Here is a 21,838-nt window from a genome sequence, read left to right on the forward strand (position 1 = left end):
GGGCACGGTGGAGAATGCACCAGGTAAGCAAAGCAGGTGGAAGTCTGGGGGTCAGGAACCCTCCAGGTCTGCTGCCTGCATCATGCTGCATGCCGGGGGTAGAGCGGAGCGGAGTGGAGCATAGTGGCACTCCGCCAACTCCTCCCACCCCTGGAGATAATTCAAATCCATTTCAAAACCAGAACCCATTTCAACAGTTCCCGATTTTGGAGAACACGAGTTTCCAATCTGGCAATTCACAAAGATGGTGCCTGAAAAGGAGGGAAGATTGCATACTTGGTGTAATTTCTTTTCGACACAGGAACCATACCTTCCACTATTAGAACACTGGAAGTCCCAGACCTACCACTCTCACGAAAGAATATCCAAGTTGTAGGTGTCACAAATAAACAAATACTGTTTCAAAGAGAGTGTCTGTAAAAATAGATTCATTTGAGGAAGAACATCAATTTGTGGAATGTGATTCAAGTTCTCTTAATATGTTAGGGAGAGATCTTTTCTACAACTTAAAAATCAATTGTTACTATACCCTGGATGATGTTGAATTTCAAATGCATGATGAAGATGCTGGATTTGAAATGGTCAAACAAAGAACAGCTGTAGGGTTGTATCGTGTGACAACTGTAGAGAATGTACCATCTGATTTGAGAGATTTAGTAGTATCTCTCAAATTGGAAGTATGGAATTTTTCAGGCAACGACAGTGCACTAATCAAAGGTGTTGAACCAGTCTGAATAACTATAAAACCAAATGCCATTTTTCTGAAAACACCACCTTATAATCTGACACCAGAGACAGTGGCTGGAATATTGCCAGTGATTGAAAATATATTAAAATAATGGATATTGAAAGAACTTGTCAGAAGTACTTGCAATTCACCTATCATGGGTCTACAGAAGCCAAAGGAGAAATATAGAATTGAACAGGATCCTAGAGAAATCAGCAACATAATTGTCTCATGTTGTAGCATGGTTCTGAATCCATACAGCAATACTGTTTCAGATTCCCTGCACTACGGGGTGGTTTGTCGTTGGAGATTTTTATCAGGCTTTCTTCTCTATTCCATTACATGAGGAGAGTTAATTGCTGTTCTCATTTGTGTTTAGAGATAGAATTTTGACATGTTGCTGAATTCCACAGGTGTATACAGAAAGTCCTTCAATATTTATGCAGATCTTGAAAAAGACTCTTGAGACTCTGCAGATGCCTTGCAATTCAGTTCTTGTACAGTGCATTGATGACTTACTTGAAGCGTGCAAGAAGCTTGTAAATAGGACACAATTGTTCTTTTGAATTATCTAGCTGAGAATGTACACAAGGTGTCCCCGAGCAAATTACAATACTATCAAAAAGAAGTTCTATACTTAGGACTTCTCATTGAAAGGGAATGAGAAATGTGTCACAGGAGAGAATAGAGACAATTCTGAAGATGAGTCCACCCATAACTCAGAGAGAAGTCTGAATGTTCGTGGGAACGGTTTGCTACAGTCATCAGGGGATACCAACACTTCCATTAAATCTTTCCTAGCACTTAGAGAAAGTCTCTGCCATGCCACGGCACTAGGAATGCCCGATTATGATAACATGTTCACATTGTTTTGCAGTGAGAGGGAGGGCGGCGATCTCGCAGTGCTTTCTCAATGCATGGAGACTCTCAAAGACCTGTGGCATATTTTTCAACTACATTTAACCAGGTTGTCAAAGGACTGCCTGACTGCCTGAAAGTGGTTTGTGGCAGTTGGAGTCAGTATTGAGAGATGCAAGAGCATAGTGATTAGACACCCGTTACAGTGATAGTCCCTCGTTGGAGCTATTGTTCACCCGTAAAAAGACGCAGTACCTGACAAATAGCAGACTTACAAAGTATGAACAACAAATACTTGCTGCCGAGAACATTGTTTTGAAAAGATGTCAGACACTCAATCCAGCTACATTATTACCATTGCCTGTGAATGAAATTAATGGGAATGAAATTGACCATGAATGCCTAGATGTTACGGATTTATGCATCAAGAACAGACATTAAAGATGAACCATCATAATGAGCTCGACAATGTAATTTTTGTGGACGGCTCATGTCTAAGAGACAATGAATGGACTTTGTGAGCAGCTTATCCAGTATTCACACTTCAAGAAGTGGTGGAAGCCTACTGGCTTTGAGGTGGTACCTCTTTACAAGTGGTGAAAATAATTGCCCTGGCAAGAACTTGCTGTCTTTCAGCTCAATTGAGAGTGACTATATTTGCAGATAGTCTATATGGCTTTGATGTGGTCCATGATTTTGGGCAGTTATGGTCACAAAGGGGATTTATGACATCATCAGGTTCCTCTGTTAGAAACGGTGAAGATGTCTTGAGATTTTTGGAAGCTTTGCAGTTACCCCTAAGAGATTGCAGCAGTTAAATGTGCAGCTCATAGAAGTGGCAATGACTATGTCACGGTTGGAAATTGATACCCTGCTGGAGTTGCACAATATTGTGCACTTGTGGCATGCACATTTAACAGAGAATACACTTGGGAAGAAATCAAGAGACTACAGGAAGAAGTTTCAGGGGCAGAACAGCAAGGGTGAATTCGAGCAGGATGTGTAAAAAATGCAAATTACATTTGGGTTTCAGCAGATAGAAGACCGGTGATGCCAGATAGTGTGTTGTTCCTAATGACATAACATTTCCATGGACCTGCGCACATTGGAAGGGATGCATTGGTTAGATTGTTTAGACAGAGTTGGAATGACACCAGATTCAAAGTTCTAGCTGAAGAGCTATGTGCTTTACATGTCAACGGCGGAATTCAGGAAGAAGAAACCATGTAACACTTAGCCACATTGTAAGAAGGGGGTAAACTTTAGCAGGCTGCAGTTGGACTTCATCAAAATGCCTGTCTGAAATGGGCTGAGATATGTCCTGTTTATAGTGTGCATTTTCTCCAGATTGGTGGAAGCCTATCCAACGTGGAGCGTCTGTTGAGTGAACTAATTCTGCGGGCAGATTCCCGGTTTCTCTGGAGTCAGACTCAGTGACTAATTTAAATAATTAGATCCTTAGAACATGGTGTGTGACTCTTCAGGTGAAGTAGAGAATACTCTGTAGGTATCGTTCCAAGGCTTCGGGATAGTGGAGCAGTTAAACAAAACATTGAAGTATCAATTGGCCAAAATCTGTGAATCTACTTCATTGAGATGGGTAGATGCTTTACCATTGGGTCTTTGAAGCACCCCTGACACTGCCTCCTGTACCTGCAAATGCACTTGTAAAGATCACAGATGACATGATACTTGATTACTGCAAAATATTAGCTGATGTGATGCATTCTGTTTCTCAACAGGTTGGAGCTATCACTGTCAGTCCACAACAGGAACAGTGCCACAACCTTAACCCAGGTGACTTTTGTTTGGAGCCAAGGTGGAAAGTCCCTACCAGGTCATTTTGGTTACCAAAACTGCTGTCAAATGTGCTGGGATACCAAATTGGGTACATGCTTCACACACTCAGAGAGTAAGGTGCCTGTACGAAGAAGTAGTGTTCTTAGAGCCAAATCCAGTGTGTCAGTTGAACGTATACCACAAACCATTATCGAAGAAACATAACCTAGTAGTATAAGCAAAACAGATACCAAGTAGATCCAAGAGAGCAAGAGTACCTTTGCGTAGGTATTCTGCATCTGAATGGACCTACTATGAGGAGAATGTGGCAAATGTGTCAGGTCAAAATTCGAATGAACGGAGATCAGAGACATTTGAGCCTCCATGGTAAGCCACACTGAGAAACAGCATTGATTAAATACAATTTCTGAAACAAATACTATCAAAATATTTGACAAGTACTATGTAGTGAATGCAAAACCAAATCAATTGAGATGACAAATGATGAACTGAGTTTAAAACCGCAAAATAAAAGACTAAAATAAATTAAACTGAAAAAAAACAATTAACAAAAGTGAATAAAAAGAATTAAGAAAAATGCCCTAGGGTCAAGGTTGCAGTACAAGAGTAGGGATAACACATTTAGATTTTTTTTTGCATGTTTGCACAAGTAGAAGTCAACACAAAATAATTAAACCTGTCTGCAGCTATATTCTATTATGGTCTGACTGTAGAAAAGCATGTGCATCAATACCAAAGCTGAGTGTAGAGTAGTAATTATTAGCTATTACAATCCTTTTAGTTGAAATGAGTTTTACACCAGAGATAGAAACACTTATGACTACACCTCCATCTACAACGTCTGCACGCAAAATAGACGCAAAGAAATAAAAGGCTGCCTTTCTAGATTATTCAAAAGAAGAGATTTGACTAAATCTTATTCTCGAATAGTTCCGGAGTACACTCAAGTTTTAAATACTAAAGACTGCTACGTTTACCTACACTTACCTTCTTCAGCTGCTGCTGAAGTGACATATCATCATATCTGACTGTCAAATTCAACCACATGTAGTATCTTACTTAGTTTATTTTGAACGTTCTGAATATTATTTTTCCAATTATGAAATGATTCTTTCTAAAGTTCCCCTTCATAAAAGAATTAATCCTTACTGAGAAGCAAAATATATGCAAATTGCATGGTATTTCTTTAAATCACCCACAGTCATAGACACTGTTATGGCATACAAAAAGAATCTAACCTCTTTAATGAGGCCATTAGAAAAGATGCTCATTTTAGAGAAAAGAACAGCTCACATTTTTCGTAGTGCAAAAAAAGGGGAAGATGTCTTGAATAATGTTTGGAAAAAGGAAGAAGAATATAAAAAGAAAATGGTTTACCCCAAATTACAGTTAGATAGATGACACAAAGGGAAATTATGTGTTTACAAAAGGAGAAAACTTGTTAGAAAAAGACACATTATGATTAATAATTGTGAACACACTTTTGAAGTTTTGTGAGGGCATGTTCACATTTTGACAGGGGAAGAGGAAGTTAATCCTGTAGTTTATTTTGTGTGTGGACAGGTTGCCTATTTCTAGTTACCAACTGATTGGGAGGATGTTTGCTATTTAGCTTTATTGTTTCCTAAGATGAATCATGTAAATAGCATAGTTGCCTTACCAATGACACCACCCCTTAGGCACCCAAATAGTACAAATGATGGGACACAGTAAGTGGGAGATATTTTTGGAGCAATCATACCACCTGTAGGAGCAGTCTTAAACAATGAGAAGATGATAAAGTTATCAACAGTAGTAGATAAACTAGCTACTAGAATATATGTTGCCTTACTAGCTGTTACCACAGAATAAGTGGTCATTAGATCAATGGTCTTGCAGCATCGATTATCTTATATAAGTTGTTGGCAGAAAAATGCAGAGTAGGCAAAATGCTGAAAGCTCACCATTGTTGTTCCTACATCCCTGATAAGAGTAGAAAGAGAGAAGAATTTGCAAAGAACATTTCTGACCTGAAACCTGAATAAGAACCTTAAGAAACCACTAGTGTATTAGGATGCTTAGGCAAAGGAGCTTCTACATTGGCAAGTAGTTTGCAACAGTGGTTGGAGGACTTTTTAGGGTCAAATTGAGAACTGTACTAATCATTGGTGTGAGAAGGCGGTTATGACCATCTAATCCACCTGGATTTTTTGCTTTTTGATCACCTGATTTCTGACCTTTTACTGTGGGAGAGTCTCACAATCTGGAACTCACCCATGGTAAACTAATGGTAAAATGGTCTGCGCATGTTCACCACCAGTGTCTGCCTTGTGAGATAAAGCTGCTGCAGTGCAGCCTGGGTAAGGGGCACTGGGCTTGTTACATATGGACACGTGTGCACATGCATGTGCACATGTGTGCGGGCTGCGCAATGTTGTCTCCTATCATGCGAAGCCCAAGAACTGCACACAGGTAGCCTGCCGCAGAAGGGACTATGCAGAGTTGGTTAGTGACCTGGAATAGGCCATATAGTGGGGTGATACAGATATAGAAAAGTTTGTGTGCTTTACTGTCTTAAATTTAGTGGCACTCCATTATACTCTAATGGGAAAGGTAGCCTTAGGGTGTAGCTTCAGTTTACTTTGGTCCACAAACTCTAGAGACGCACCAATATACACTGAAACCTGTGTGAAAAAAACATTTCTGTAAAGTCCAAAGGCATATCTGTCCAGCTCAAGTGATCATCTAGAAATGTCATGTTTCCTCAGCTCACATCAGGATCAGAGCCAAGGCCATTTGTGACCCTGCTGGTCTGGGTTAATTACTCTTCTCCTCAGCTGCAGAAACAAAGGCCTCACCCCTCCAAGGAAGCAATTACCATTGCTTGGGTCAACCATTGAGGAGTAAGGGAATGGGTGAAATTGCTCTGCATCAATCAGCCCACTCTCATCCTGTGCTATTGAGAGGGCCTGCCAAGGCCCCTCCACTAAGGAAATAGCCAAGACCTCTAGAGGCAGACCACAGAGGGGGGCTCCTTTCTGGATTTGGTGGGGAAAAGACCATGGCAGTGATATCAGCAAGGGAGGGAGCTGAGACGCCCAGATCACATGTGTCAAGTGACTCCTGGGTGATGCCATCATGAAGTATCCCAGAAGTCTTGCAGAAAGGTTGAAACAGGGGTGAAGATGGTGATGTGGCACCTCAGGATAGGCCAGAGGTTCATACCAGCTGACACCTCCCCCCCCCCCTTAAAAGGTCTTCCACAGGGGAGAGAGCTCTTTCTTGGTTGTGCTCTTCTGAGGAACACTGGGACTGGAGGCTGATGCCATGAGCAATTGGAAGGAGGGACTTTCTAACTGTCCCCTGGACTAAGGATCTTGCCCCTGATTGACCCCAGGACCAATGGGGTACATCCCAGGACCAGGGAAGCTGGTACTCTTAACCCCATGAGGACCAGTTGGGGGAAAGACTAAGCTTTGCACAAGGTTAAAGAGCTCAAGAGAGAACAAAGCAAAAGGTTGGCACAGGGAGCCAGTGAAACCAGCTCCCTGCAAGGTTCATCAACCATTTAGGCAAGGGGGCCTGAAGAAATTGCTCCAGGTAGCAAGGGCTTGCCACCAGGAGCAAAATGAGACCAAGATTAACAAAATTGTTATAATGCGGCCTGAGTTATAGGCGTTTGAATTCCTGCGACCTTTCATTTCATTCTCCCAGCGAAGAAGCGTGTGGGGCTTCGCTGCTGTCACCACCAAGGCCCCCGGGGTGGGCCAAAACCTAGGGACTGCCCTCAAGAAGAAAGCATGCCAGGGAGCTCCGTAGCACATCCCCCTGTAAGAAGAAGAAGACCGGGAGCGCCATCACTCCTCCCGCAAAGCTGCACGCTGGCCCATGACTCCATCCCTGGGCCCCCACGACACCAAGGAGTGCTGCCGGGCTCCCCCTTGCGGTCCGCTCAACCGGCCTCACAGCAAGCATCTGCCAGCTGGAGCGAGCAGACCACAGGGAAGTGCCGGCTATCACAGCAGCACCGGAGTGTGCTGGCAATGAGGAGAGCCAGCAAGAGCAGCCGAGGTGGGCTCCACAAGCTGCTCTCCAATGCTGTGACTGCACACGGAGTGTCTGGGTTTGACGGGCACCCTGAGAAGAAGGAGCGGCGCAAAGCTGCCAAATAAACCCGCATCACAGCTCTCCCAAGAGCAGTGAGAGAGCAGCTGGTTAAAGATGCACTTCACTCACGAGGAGCCCCCACAGGGCTCGTCAGTATTGTCTGCTGTGAAGATTTGAAACCACTCATTGGTGGCTTGTGGTGACCTCAGGAGAGCAAGTTCACCACCAGAATGGAGCTAAAGTGTGGAGAAGCTGCAGGAGAAGCTCAGCCTCCCCCCTTAATCATTCATAAGCTCCCCCAGCTAAAGTGTAGGGTGACTACACAAAGATAACCCCTCCAGGGTTTTGATGGATTATCAAGCACTACCTATGCTGGGGAGTTTTTACTATAGCGTTGGAGTGATATGCCCTCGAAGGGTAAGCACTACGACTACAGTGCGTGTTGCCTGCAAAGGTGCAATGTGAGTATTCATGTTGAGGGACACCCTCTGGGATGAAAGGCGGTAATTGCACCCGTGGGTAGTAACAAAAGTGAAGTCCTTTAGACACCATATTTAAAGTGCAGTCTTTTTATTTCTGAGGATAGAGTTTATGCTGCAAACACCCTCCAGGGGTGAAGGAGTATAAATACATAGATGTTGTAATAATAAATGTGCTTAAATTGCGTTATTCATGTTGACGGTTATGATGAGCACACCGCACTCCCAGTCATGCTGAGACATTGATTCTTGCTAATGCTTTATTTGAATAATGAGACTGACAGCCACGTGTGATTAAAGTTGCATCCATTATTGCCAGAATTAGGTGCCCTCGGTCATGGCTATATGTAATTACTACATCTATTTCTATGGTGAAATGCTTGTTGAAATAAGGAGGTGGACAGCCACTCGCTTTGGTGCCAGTATTAAGTGCTCTTATTCCAAGTTATTCCAAGTTATGTTCAACCTGTGGCATTTAGGGACAAGATAGTGTTTAAATGTGTGAGTTGTGGTACTAGTCCCCCACTTCCTTGGCAGGGGTAAGAATTATTATGCAATGTTATCCAAAAGTAATTGCATCAGGTTGTGTATATTTGTAAATTGATGCATAGTATTGAATAGTGTGTGTGTAATAAATGTACTTTTCTTTTTACAAAAGAAAAAGCACAGACTGGACAATCATTTATTGAGTGCCATTATTGTGTATCTGGGTATGATGGGTATCTGGGTATGATGATTACTAGCCCGTACCATCTCCCTTAAGATGGTCCTGGACAGTAGTTGCTACCCTATGAGAGCCCAGCGCTACAATTGGGTGTTTGGTTACCAGTGGAGGCCAAATGTGGCACCATTTCTTGTGCAGGCCACACAACGCTGCCACCTTGCCTTCTGTTGTGCTGGGTGCCCGGCCCCAATTCAGCGACACCGCTATGAGAATGGACATCACAGCAGCAATTCCCCGGAACACTCTGCCCACCCTGGAGCAGGCCTCACAGCTTTTTCTTTACCATGTATTGGAGACTCCATCCGACTTCCTGGTGAGGCCTGTACCCCATGCTGCCTGACATCCGCTGGCTGGCCAACACCTCATGGAGTGCCGGCTCAGTGCAGGCCACCACAAACCCCTGCATAGCTTCCTTCTTGGCCAGCCCCAGTACCCCCTCTACTTGCTGCTGGACAACTGCCTGAGATTGGTCGGGTCACCTCTGGGGTGCAACTCTGGGATTGAGTAATGCCCAACTCAACGATTCACAACTCTTGCTTTCCCCCCGCAGGGTTGACTTTTACTTTAAAGGCTCATACAGGCTGGTTGCTGCTGATTAAGAAGTGCTCCCCCAACACTGTTCTTTCGTCAGCCCAACCGAATGCTCCACTCATCCCTTATGGTTGGGCTCAGTGGCTATTCACCCGGGGCTGGACATCCTCCCTCCCCTTCTCTTACTTTGTTGTCGGTGGTCAGAACACAGACCTACCTGATTTTGTGACTACAGTCTCGCCTCACACCACCCCGACATGATGGGTAAGGACAGAACTGACCGCTCTGCACCTCCACAGACAAAAATGGACCAGTACATGACTGCTTTTCCAGTGGCCCTTCAGGCCCCCCTGATGGTGACAGATCTGCCTCCTCCGCTACTGATCTCACTGTGATACTGCAAGTGATCCAGACTTCACAGGCTGTGGTGGAGACCAAGATCGGTGAGGTTAGAATGGATGTGGCGTTGCTGCCCTAAGATCTCCATAACACCACAGCATGATTCATGGAAGCTGAATCCTGGACATACTCAGCTGAGGATGGCATTTTGAACCTCAAAACAGGTCTCCACTTTACTCACTCAAACTGTCAAACTTCACATGCATGCCTAAGATGCAGAAAACTGCTCTCAGCACAACAATATCCGAATGATGACAGACTTCGTGGAACACTGGACCAAATCCTGGATCCCTGCTGATCATCTATCCTCGTGGTTCGACATTGAGAGAGCCCACTGACCCCTGACCCCTACGCCCCCACGGTGGCTTCGCCCCACCCTATAATTCTTAACTACTGGGACAGAGACGCCATTCTCTGAGAGCCTCAACAGTACCCCGACCTCTGCTGCGGAGAAACCAAAGTTCTTCTTTTTTCGCGACTATACTTGTGAGATCCAACAACGCATGTACTCATACACAGAGTTTAAACAAAAACTAAGGGCTATGGGGCTTCAATACCAATTGCTCTTCCCAGTGTGACTCTGTGTTATCCACCTCAATAAGTCACACTTATTTGACACTCCCGGCTCTGCTTGAGGGTGGCTCATGGAAGATCACCCAGTGCATGTGTTAGACCTGGCAACATTGGAGTGGGTTTCCCCTGTATTTTGTGCCTCGACCTCCTGTGTTTTTGCTGTGTGTTGGACTCCGTTTTGCTGGTCTAGAGGCTGTGGGCACTTTGCCACTACTGTTGAGTGCCAAAGTGCAAGTGCTCCCTTTGTAAATTATTGTTATGGATTGGTGTTTCCATGATTGGCATATTTGATTTACTTGTCAGTCCTTAGTACAGTGCTCTATGTGTGCCCAGGGCCTGTAAATCAAATACTGCTTTTGGGTCAGCAGCACTGATTGGACTACCCTCATAAGCAGCTTGTAAATGTAATTCAGTCCTACCATTGCAGAGCCTGTGTGCAGTCTGGTACTACCATGCCGACTTGGCAAGTGCACACACTTGCCAGTCCCTAACCTTCCCTATTGTTAATCACCCCTAATATAGGCCCAAAGAACCCTTGTGGGCAGGGTGCAGTGCATGTGTAAGGTAGAACAGGGTCTGGTGTGTGTGGCATGTCCTGATAGTGAAATACTGCCAATTCCATTTTTCACTATTACAAGGCTATCTGTTCCCATAGGATTGGGGGGGTTTGCTTATAACATCTTATAAGCCTAACCACCCCTGGAAACAAGGTAGGAAAATAAAGTTTAGTATGCCTGAACTCAGAATGTTAAAATGCATCTTTTAGTGAGGGTGATTTCTACATTCTGTATTTTAAAATACCACTTTTAGAAAGTAGGTATTTTCTTGCTTATCCATCCAGCGTGGATTAACTGTCTGAGTTTGGAGTGTCGGGGGCTGGGGAGGTGCAGTGGCTCCAGAGAGTCTGATGAGTCAGGCCTGGTCTGAATAGACCTGTGCTGCATTTAGTGTAGGGGGAGGAGATTTACTTTCACCTGAATGGGCAGGTCTGCCTTCCACAATGCTGTTTCCAGCTCCTGCCAGGAAGCTGGACCAGAGAGGACAGAACTTGTTTTGACTGAGCACAGAGCTTCTCTGCCACCAGAGAACAAAGGATTTTGTAGTATAGACCCCAGAACTTTAGATCAATTCTGGGAAGTTAGAGGAACCGTTACCAAGAAGAAGAACCAGAGAAGCTGAGGAGGAATACTGCCCCTGTGCTGTTTTGCTGTCTGGGGTTGGCCTGCAATTGTAACTTGCTGCCAAGGAAAGGAGAAGGACTTTGCTGTTTGCTGGGTCCCCTGCTTGAGGAAGATCTCCAAGGGCTTGAAATAGAGCTTGCCTCCTGTTCTGAAGTCTCAGGGACACAAAGACTTCATTTCTTCTGTATTCTACATCTGGCACTGCTGTTTTAGCTGCAACAAAAGGAAATTGCAACACCAACGCCGGCAAGCGATGCCGTAATCTCTCACCGAGGCCGTGGGCACTGCTCATGAAGAGCACGATGCACCGCCCTGACTTGCACCGTCGGATAGACACAGGGCCTCATCGACTCCGAAGCTGTCACCAAGGCCGCTGCCTGCACCGGAGCTGAGGACACCACTAGTGACGTACACGATGCACCGTTTCAACTTGCACCGCAGCCCCGACTTTACCAACGCCGATGCATCATCAACATGGAGCCGATACTCGACATGGGTGGCTCCCGAATCCATTGACACCGCACCATCGTAAGGTGTGGTGTCCATTTGTAGTGTTTTCACTGTATTACTGTATGTGTTCACAATTGCTTTACACACTGCCTCTGAGATAAAGGGGGTGAGCAGGGGTTATTTTAGAAGTGTATCCCCCTTACCCTGACTAGGAAGAAGGGACCCAATTTGGATAAAGGCAGTGCTTAATTTGTGCCGGTGCTTTCCGGTGCTAAGCACCGGCACTTATTTCTCAGGGCCGGGTCTATAGAATTGAGAGCCATGGGTATGCTCCAGAGGAGTGCTGTAGGTGCCCACTTTTTAATGGTGTAGTTTCTTTTCATTGCTTAAGCCTCAATCAGAGTCAGTCATCTGCGGAGAAAGGAGAAGCAGTGAGCAGGTTGTGGTCGGAGGCAGCTACAAGGTTCTGCAGGGACAGGCAGGCCTCGCTGCGAATGGAACAGGCAAGCCTCACTGCAAATTGACTTCCGGGACACTCCAGGCAGCGCTGAGAGCTGATTGAGTGTCCCCATCCAAGACCCCGGATGCGGCAAGAAGGAATCTTTCAAAATACAGAAGGAGCAGTTGGACACTGAGCAAGTGGCAGAGGAAACCGTCGTAAATCCCCCTAAACCTCCTGTGAGCAAGAGAGCGCTGGATAAAAGGTCAGTGCAGTTGGAGGTGAGAGAGTTCAGACAAGCAATGCTAATACCAGAAAATGGATAAGCCCTCAGAACTAAAAACATCTGATGATCAGTCTTCTTTGTAAAACGGGGAACATGTTAAATTTATATTCATTTTCGGTTTTCGTCAAGGTGACCCGGCTTGTTTATGGCAGGAATATAAACAACCTTGATTAGCACAGAGTTCAATGCCATATCTTGTGTACGCATCAGGAAAAATGGTGCAAAGTAATTTTTGTACACTTGTATACAATTACAGTAATGCTGTTAAAATGGCGCCTTCTATGGATGCGAGGAAGATATGAGTGAATCATTGGTATCATCGTCTGATTCCTAGAGTTTGCATAAGTGCCTTGTGGATCTCCATTCATAATTATCCTCACACATTACGCGCCCACTAACAGTACTGTGTCACAATCAGCAAGCCCATACACAACACAATGCAATGAATGATATGACACTGTTATAATTAAATGCCACTCCGGGGAAGAGATAAGCGGGGACAATGATTCCATGAAAAGCCAAATGTTCTCTGATGAGCTCTTTTCTTTTGTGATGGACATATGTTTTAAAGTCTACTTTTGAAATATCTGATCAGCCATAACAAATAAAGACAAAACAATGTGTGGCATCACTCAGCAATTGCATAGGAGATCCTTTCTTTATACTTTTTAGAGTGGTTCACCGGAGAGAATAAGAATACACTTAATTAAGGAGACCAGAGGCTGCCAGAACAAGGACAACAGTTTATAATTTTGAAGTTAAGACATCTGTAATTGAATTCCTCCCCACTCTTCACTAAGTTGGCTGGCCTGTCATTCTTTCAGTGATTGCTCTATAATAATAAATTCCAAAGTATAAATCATTAAGGGCCCATATTAGCTCTCCGTACATCCAGTGGTCTCTCTGTATATGTTTTAGCCTGTCTTCTTATCTATCAGGCCATGCGTCAGCTTCATTGTATGTTTCTATGACTCCAGGTCTGTGTCCTAGTCCATTTTAGGTAGAGCTTTCAAGACAGTCCACACACTGTTGTGACGCATATTATGGGCTTTCTATGAACATACAGACGCTTAGAGCCCTCACATTGATTACCACTGATTGGCTTTCCTGCCATTCTCTTTTGCCTGCTTCTTATTCAATAGATTTCCTTGTCCATCTTGTGTCTGCCCCTCCCAAGATCACTGCCAATTTATTTGCGTCGTTCCCAGTGCCTAATTTGTGCAGGTGGTGTCCCACAAGAAAGCCTAGGGTCTCGAGCTTACAGCAATTCCATCTCTGACACCGCAGGGTTTGGTATCTGCCCCATCCAATTGGTCAGCGATAATTATAACTCTAGGGAAAATCACCCCCTCTCTATGCTCCTCCTTTAAGGTTCAGTCCAAAAAGGGAGAAGCACATAACTCCATATCTCCTTAGTCGTCTCCTAGTGGTCAGAGCAGAGTCACAGGAAAGCTACACCAGAACTGTGGAGGGGCATGGGAAAAGAGGGATCTCCCTCAGTATCTGCTTTTCTTCCACCATTCACACCTCAATCCTTTGCTTCTCTCCATTCATCCTTCACTTTCTGTCCCACGACCACCTTTCCTCTTAATCGCCGCCTCCCTTCATTAACTGCTTTTCATTTTTCACCTTTCCATCTTTCATTTCCACTCTCCTTTTACACGCTCCCCGGTGTCTGCTCTTCTTCCCTTGCCTTTCTCTTCATTCCACTTTTGATCCTTGTTGGACTTGGCGCTTTTTGGCAGGATCACCCCTAAACTTTTTGCCTTTTAATGTGACCTAATATTAGATGTTTTTTGCCTCTGCGCACTTTAGCACTGTGGCACAGTATAAAGTGCGTGCGCACTCTGAGTGCATGTGGTGAGATTGGCCTGCCCTCCCATAGGAATGCATGGGGTATATGTGTGTCCATAGGAATTCCAGGGTCGAGTTTAGTATGTGCAAACTCTTGAGAATAAATGCTGCGCAATGGCGTGCGCAGATTTATTGTGACTGGTGGAGAAGTGCCACTTCTAGAAGCTGGCCTTTCTGTGTACTGTGTGTCTGCCTGCCTGATGTGGAGTGCATGTCTGGCTTATGATTGACAGGTGCTGGATGGTGTGGGGAATTCCAGGAGCCAGGGTGAGTCAGCCCAGTGGTGAATAAAGAGATCTGCATCTAGGTGGGAGGGAGGAGTTGCACCTGGGACGTGAATAGGACTGTGCCTTCCCTCCACAATTCTGGCTCCGCCCCCTATGGTGCGTCTGAGCACCTAGCCCCCACCTAATAAAGGAGAGAGGAGCTGAGCAAAACAAAGTACTCCAAAGCTCTCCCCAAACCAGTTGCATCTGGTTTTTCCCCCAGCCCTGTGCTGTGACACAAAGGAAATAAGTAGTATAAATGAAGGGGCTGTGACTCCATGAAAATGTTCTGCTGTGCTTGTCCTGATGCTGGGTGCTGCTGCTGGGCTCCAGGAGGAACTGCCACAAGGGACTGCCTCCCTGCTGGAGGGCCCTGTGTGCTGGCCTGCCTGAGCTCAGCCCTGTGCACCACCTGAACTTTGCATATATTTTGAAGAGCGCTTTGCTCTTCATTATTGCTTGGTGCGCTCCTATTTTTCATTTGCAGCTCTGGGCTGCTGCCTGGGGATTCCCCCGCAACTCGTGCTTTCTGGCGGGAGCCCACCCCGCATCTGCCACAAAAGGAGAGGAGTGCGTGCCTGCAGAGCTGAGCTGCTCTGTCATAAAGAGGGAATCCCCAGCGTCGGGATTCCCCCATGCTCAGCAGGGAAGCGAGAGCCCACCCCGCTTTATACAGTGAAAACGCGGGTGCCCACCCCGCTTTTGTATATTTAATTAGAGGGAGCCTACCCCTCATTGCTGCCAAGAGCAGACCCCCTGCCGCTGCGATCCGCGGCCCGCCTGGTTGTGGGCGAGGCCGGCGGACGGAAGCGGAAGAGGCCAGGAGCGTGAGTGGCAGTTAGAAACCTGGGCGGGAGCCTGCCCTGTGCCGGGACATACGGAGGAGGACGGGAGCGCTCCAGTGAAAAATTACTGGGTCCCAGGTGGGGGCCCGGGTGAAGAGGAGAGGTGTAGGGAAGATGGCACCTGCCTGCGCGGGGCTCCCGGGAGTGAGGGAGAGTCCCACGGGTGCCAGCAGCGAGAGGACAGAGGTTTCCCCCACCGCCTGCAGCGAAGTCAGGAGGTGCCGAGGGGAGAGCCTCCACGTGCCGCGAGAGCAGAGTTGCCGGCAGAAGAGGAGACCAGGAAGAGAAGAGTCCTCCCCCCGCCAAGAGCCGGTGAGTTGAGACGGCTAAGGGGGGGAGGCTAGACGCATGCAAAAGGTGCCGATTTACTGAGCGGGCCCGCAGCGGTGGGCTGCTCCAACGTGGGGCATAGTTGTTGGCAGAGCCCTGCGTGGCTCCAACGGTTGGCATAGTGATTTCCAAAACCATACGGGGCTCCAACATGGGCATATTTGTTTAAAGAGCCCCAGGGGGGGTCCCAACGGCCAGTGGTGCCCATGCCGCCACGTGTTGGGGGCAGTTGTTGTGAAGAGCCCTGGAGCAGGGCTCAGGCCATTTTTCCCCGCTGCCCCGCCTGATAGAAGGCAGCGGCCATGTTTGGCGCAGATTGGTTCAGGAGTCCCTGAGAGGGACAGAGAAGGCACAGTGGTGCCAGGCCTTCACAATTCTTCACAGCTGCCCAGGAAGTAGTGGGCAGCTGCAACGTTTAGGCCTGATCTTTTGCGCCTTCTGCTTTTGCTGCATGCGCAACCAGCCCGGACATTCGGGACATTGGGCATTTTGAGCCCCTGTGAGGGCCAGTTGGCCTTGGGCCAGTTTTAGTGTGTGTGCCCCCGATTGGGGTACACCGTGTTCATGTTAATGATTGCCTAAGGTGATTCATGTGGTCTATGCTAATGTGATCCATGCCTTATATGATGTAGGCATCCTATATTTTATGTTACAGGATCCAGTTCTCAGTTCAGTATTTTACCAATAGTTACTGGTTGTGCTCTACATTTACTATTTGTGCTACCTTTACAAGTGGTGATTGGTGATGGTTTTGACAGTGGCCCCATTGGCCCTGTCGCATGTAAATAGTACCCTGTAAAAATTGCCCAGTGCCAGTTGGCAGAGTGTATACTATGTGATTATGTTTCTAATGTGTTTATGACAATACAAAGGCTATTTTTATTTATAACCTTGTGTGGAGTTCCTTTTGTGGTGTACCTAGAGTGTTGTTGCTGTGTGTGTTGCGCAAATGCTTTACACATTGTCTCCGGGATAAGCCTGACTGCTAGTGCCAAGCTACCAAGGGGGTGAGCAGGGGTTATCTTTGGCATGTAACTTCTTTGCCCTGACTAGAGTGGTGGTCTCTGCCTGGCTTTGGCGCACGCCTTAGCCAACTAGAGATCCCATTTCTAACAATCCTCATCATGTTTCACTCCAATCTTGCACTCCCAATCTCTGCTTTCCCCACTTCTTTTCACATTCTTTGTCTACCTTTGTATCTTTGTATATATCCTTGCCTTCAGACCTCTCCTTCTACCTCCCTTTCCATTTTATGTTTTTCCTTTTTGTACATATCTTTATATCCACTCCAGGAATCTGTGTTTGATCTCAGGGTCATACATTTAAATCTTGGTGTCGCCACTCAGTCTTTCATCTTTTGGGGGTCGATAAAATGAGTGCCATTGACAGGATATCAACATTTTTAATTTGGTGTCAAGGCCCCCTCTGGAGAATATGTGCTTTACAAACATACGTGGTGTGTTAAGGACACAGAAATTATTTTAATCTTTTGTTTTTCAATTTCTTTGCAATATTACGCTGTCATTATTCCCTCTGTCCCTGTTTCATCCAGTTCCTTTCAAACTCGCATCCATTCCCTTGACCTCCTTTCTTTCCTTCATCCCGTCTTTTTCTTGTTCTCTTCCTCCGCACCTCCAGCCAAACCTCCTTTCTTCTTTCCATTCTTGCTTCCATACATCCTCATTCATTCCCCATCCTTCCTCCATTGGGGCATTTTTTCATCCATTTATTCCTTAATTCTTTTTTTTCCATGCTCCTTTCTTCACCCCTTCTTTCATTTCTTCTTTTCTTATCCTCAATCCTTCCTTCTGCTGTTCTTCCTCCTTTCCTTTCTTCTTTCTATTCATCCATTACACATCATTAACTTCTTGTCTCGCACTATTCCTTAATTTCTTCCTTTCACTTTCTTTTCTTTTTTCTCCTTCTTTCATCCATTACTTGTTTCCTCACTCCAGTACTCCCCTTCGCACCTGCATTTGTTGCTGTCTTCTTTAATATATTCCTTCCTTCATCCCTTCCTTTCTTTTGAACAGCGCACATTCTCTTTAGTTTGCAAAACTGCTTCAAGTCCTCAAATGACCTTTCCTGAAGCTGTATTTTGAGATTTACACACATTCTATAATTTGAGTTCATTTTTAAGTTGTTATCATTGGCTTCCTATATGTTAAATAATTTTTTGTATTATTGATTTGTATAGTGAACTAATCACTCAAGATGGTATCCAGGTGCTTGTGTAGGTATGAAGACCCCGAGGTGCTTATGTGAAGAGCCAGGGCTACTGCTTCTTGTGGAACTTAAGAAGTGAAGAGGTAGCTCTGATGTGTTGAGGCTTATAGGTGTGGGTGGAGCCAATACATGAAGTGGGTGTAACCTCTGGAGGAAGGGGGAGGAGCCGGTGAGTAGGTGTGGCCTCTGAAAAGAAATTGAGCACCTGCACTTAATATTTTACAAATTAAGCACTGGACAAAGGTTGCTACCTCTGCCAACTAGAGACCCCCATTTCTAACATCATAGATTTGTCACCTTCCCCTCACAGCACCGGAAGGCACCTGGCACCCTGGGAGCACAAGTGCTGCCTAAACAACGTAGACGTTGTACCCAATCACGGAGAGGGCACAGAGTTGGCCAGTCACTTTCAACCACGAGGTCCCCTCGGGAGCAGCCACACTTATCTTTGACATGCCTCAAATATTGCCTCTAGGGGAGAGGGTGAGGACGTGGAGACTGACAGACAGAGGGCCTCACTCCCTGACCCAGCTACCCTTCACACCAACTCGGATTCGTCCAGCAGCCCCTCCATTTGACTGCCTTTGACCTCTACTGGCTGCACATCCTCCTGACCCGGGCCTTGTCTGGTTTGCCTCCCAACTCATTTTTCAGTTTGCTCACATAGCCGCCAAGGACACTTCTCCGGCTGGGAAACGATGGCTGCTATCCTCAGATGTTCTGGTCCACTTCAGGGCTGGCATCAACAGAAAGAGATGACAATACGGAGTTGAGGGCTGAACGGCCTCCTTTATTGTCCCAACTGATCTGTATGTTGGGTCTGATCTGCTCTACAGCCCTGCAATTTGATGGTGCCTGACTCTACTGGCTATGCAACCTCTTGCTTTAGATGTTGTTTTACTCCCTTTTCTGCCATGATGTTTATCTATCTCTCTACTTAGGGGTTTCCTATTTGCTTGCACGATGGCGGCTATGGTCTTGTCTTATCGACTTTTCATGCAATGATGGGCTTTTCTTCCCTTGAGAAGTACAGGATGTTGTGTTTATTGTTTCCTCTAATGTACCTTCTTTACAGAGTGAAAGGGGCTTCTAGGGTAGAAGTGTGGGGAGGGTTGGGAGTTGGGGGTGGGTTTTTCTTAGTATTTTGTTGTTTGATGTATTTGCAAACTTCTTGCTTCTCTTCTTAGGCTTTGGCACACACATTTGCTTTGCTCCCACACACAGTCCTGGGGTAGCATCCCCGCGCAAAGCACCACTGGCAAGCTTTCCAAGGTTCCACCAGTCCCGGCGGGCCCCACTTTTGGGTTGGCCGTCATCCACCCCTTACAATAGTCTCCACCCACCACTTATGTGACCTTTCGAATCCTGTCTTGAAATGTTAACGATCTACTAGACTGAGTGAAATGAGTGACGATTTTTACTTTTGCTCACCGGCACCACCTTGTTGTCCTGTTGCTACAAGAAACCCATCTCATGGGGCAACACTGCCTCTGGTTGGGGCGTAAGGGCTACGATAGAGTCTTCCATGCTGGGTACTCCTAGGGAGCCGGGGGGTTGCTGTTCTTCTGCTCCATTCCCTTCTTCTTGTAGTCACATGAGGACAGGAAATCCACAGAGACACTTTATTCCTTGGAGCTCTCATTAGAGGGATGAGTAGTCCTGTTGGTATGTGCCTATGTGCCTCTCTGTCCCCTTGTCTTCAAGACCTTTCCTGTCTTCTCGCTTGCCTTCCTTAGGGGCTCAGAGTAGTAAGGAATGACTTTAACCTAGTACCAGATCCCAACCTGGATAGTACTGGAAGCCCCACTGCCTTCCGACGGATCGATGCCTGCCGTCTCACTGATTGGACCATGACACTGGGTCTCTGTGACAAGTGGAGATCATCACACCCCCAACATTGGTAATTCACACATAACTCGGTGGCTCACCACAATCACTCTCGAATAGACCTTGCCTTTCTACCCACCATTGACTGCCAATTGACTCCAGATACTGCCCCGCAGTATTTCGGACCACTCTCCTTTGCTCCTTCATTTTGAGTGCCCATCTACGGGACAGAGCCCTGCATGGCGATTAAATGCCTGGTACTTCCAAGATAAGAGGTTTGCCCACTCACTCAGGTCTGAACTCTGTACTTACTTCCACAATAAAGAGGGCTCAATTACGTGTATGGGAACCCTATGGGCCGCTAGTAAACCAACAATATGGGGCTCTGCTAAGAGCTATATTAGGGCTCAAGAACGTGATTGTTCTGATCTTGTTGCTCGGTTGGAGGCGTACACCCTTCGTCTTGAGCAGCAGTTTGAGTCTAACCCACAGGTGGATATTTCTCACCAATTAAGCCTCATTTGCGAGGATATTAGTCTGCAATCCCTTGAAGCAGCCAAACACCTCTGGCGTGCCATGATGACTAGGATTTACGGCTGGGGAAATAAAACAGGAAATTACTTTAATTGGTTGGTCTCCCGTCAGCTGGCCAACAGGATCGTCCCTGAGATTTTAGATGACTCTGGTCAGTCTCAGCAATCCCTTGCCGTGATAGCCAAAACTTTCACCCAATACTATCATACATCATGCGTGTAGCAGGGCCTGTCGCGGCTCGCATTGTGAGGAAACATCTCGCATCACCGGAGAAGAGGATCGACGTCGCAGCAGATGCTGCCGCATCACCAGGAAGCGTGTCGCATCAAGAAGAAAGCGCCATCTTTGTTTCTTTGCACCAGATCTTCAACACATCACCATCCTTGCAACACTTTCGTTGTTGTGCGTTACGCATCTTAAGGTACATTGAACCCTGAGTGTCGCATTTAACATCTTAAGAGAACTAAGCTAATTCTACCATTTTAAAGTACAGTATTGTGGATTTTTGTCGTTTGTGGTCTTGTGATAAGTCCATATAAAAAATACTTATTTTTTATATAAAACTGGTGTGGTGTCTATCTGTAGTGTTGTCACTTGATTACTGTATGTGTTCACAAATGCTTTACACACTGTCTCTTAGAGAAGCCTGTCTGCTCGTGCCAAGCTACCAAGGGGGTGAGCAGGGGTTATTTTAGGAGTGTACCCCCTTACCCTGACTACACGCAAGGGTCCCTATTTGTCACAGGTACCTACCTATACCAACTAGAGACTCCCAAATCTAACAGTGGCCCTTCGACATGTACAGTGGGAGGCCACACTTACACCACAGACACTGCTTTGGCACGATACCTGGTTGAAAGAAGTGGCCGCACTTAGCGGTTTCTGCTCCTGGGATTTTATCGGTATTACACGACTAAGCGATATATGGTCTGGGACACACATGCATTCCTTCCAAGACCTTTGACATACATACAACCTCACATACACCCAATTTTATAAGTACCTCCAACTCAGACACGCTCCCATGCTTATTCCCTGCCCGCCTACACTATCCCAGAGTTTAATCCCCTGGAAGACAAGTAGCTCGTGGGAAGCCTGGGCCATGGAGGAATATCTCAGATCTACCGCACACTCATTATCAACTCCCCTGGCTCACTGGACCACCTTAGAACCCATTGAGATGGTTGGATGGGCCCCGTAGAGGACGAGGACTGGCAGGACACCCTGACGGACCCTCATGAACTTACCACCTCCTCCAAACTATGACTCATTTTGACCTACTATCTTTATTCTGTATACCTTTCCCAATTCGCCTGTACCAGGCGGGCTTATGTCCCACCTCCATGTCATCGATGTCGAACTGGCCAGACCGATTTCTATCATATGGCATGTACCTGTGCAGTGGTGCTTCAGTACTGGACTA

The sequence above is a fragment of the Triturus cristatus genome, chromosome 5_2, assembly GCF_964204655.1.
Source record: "Triturus cristatus chromosome 5_2, aTriCri1.1, whole genome shotgun sequence".
Taxonomy (NCBI): domain Eukaryota; kingdom Metazoa; phylum Chordata; class Amphibia; order Caudata; family Salamandridae; genus Triturus; species Triturus cristatus.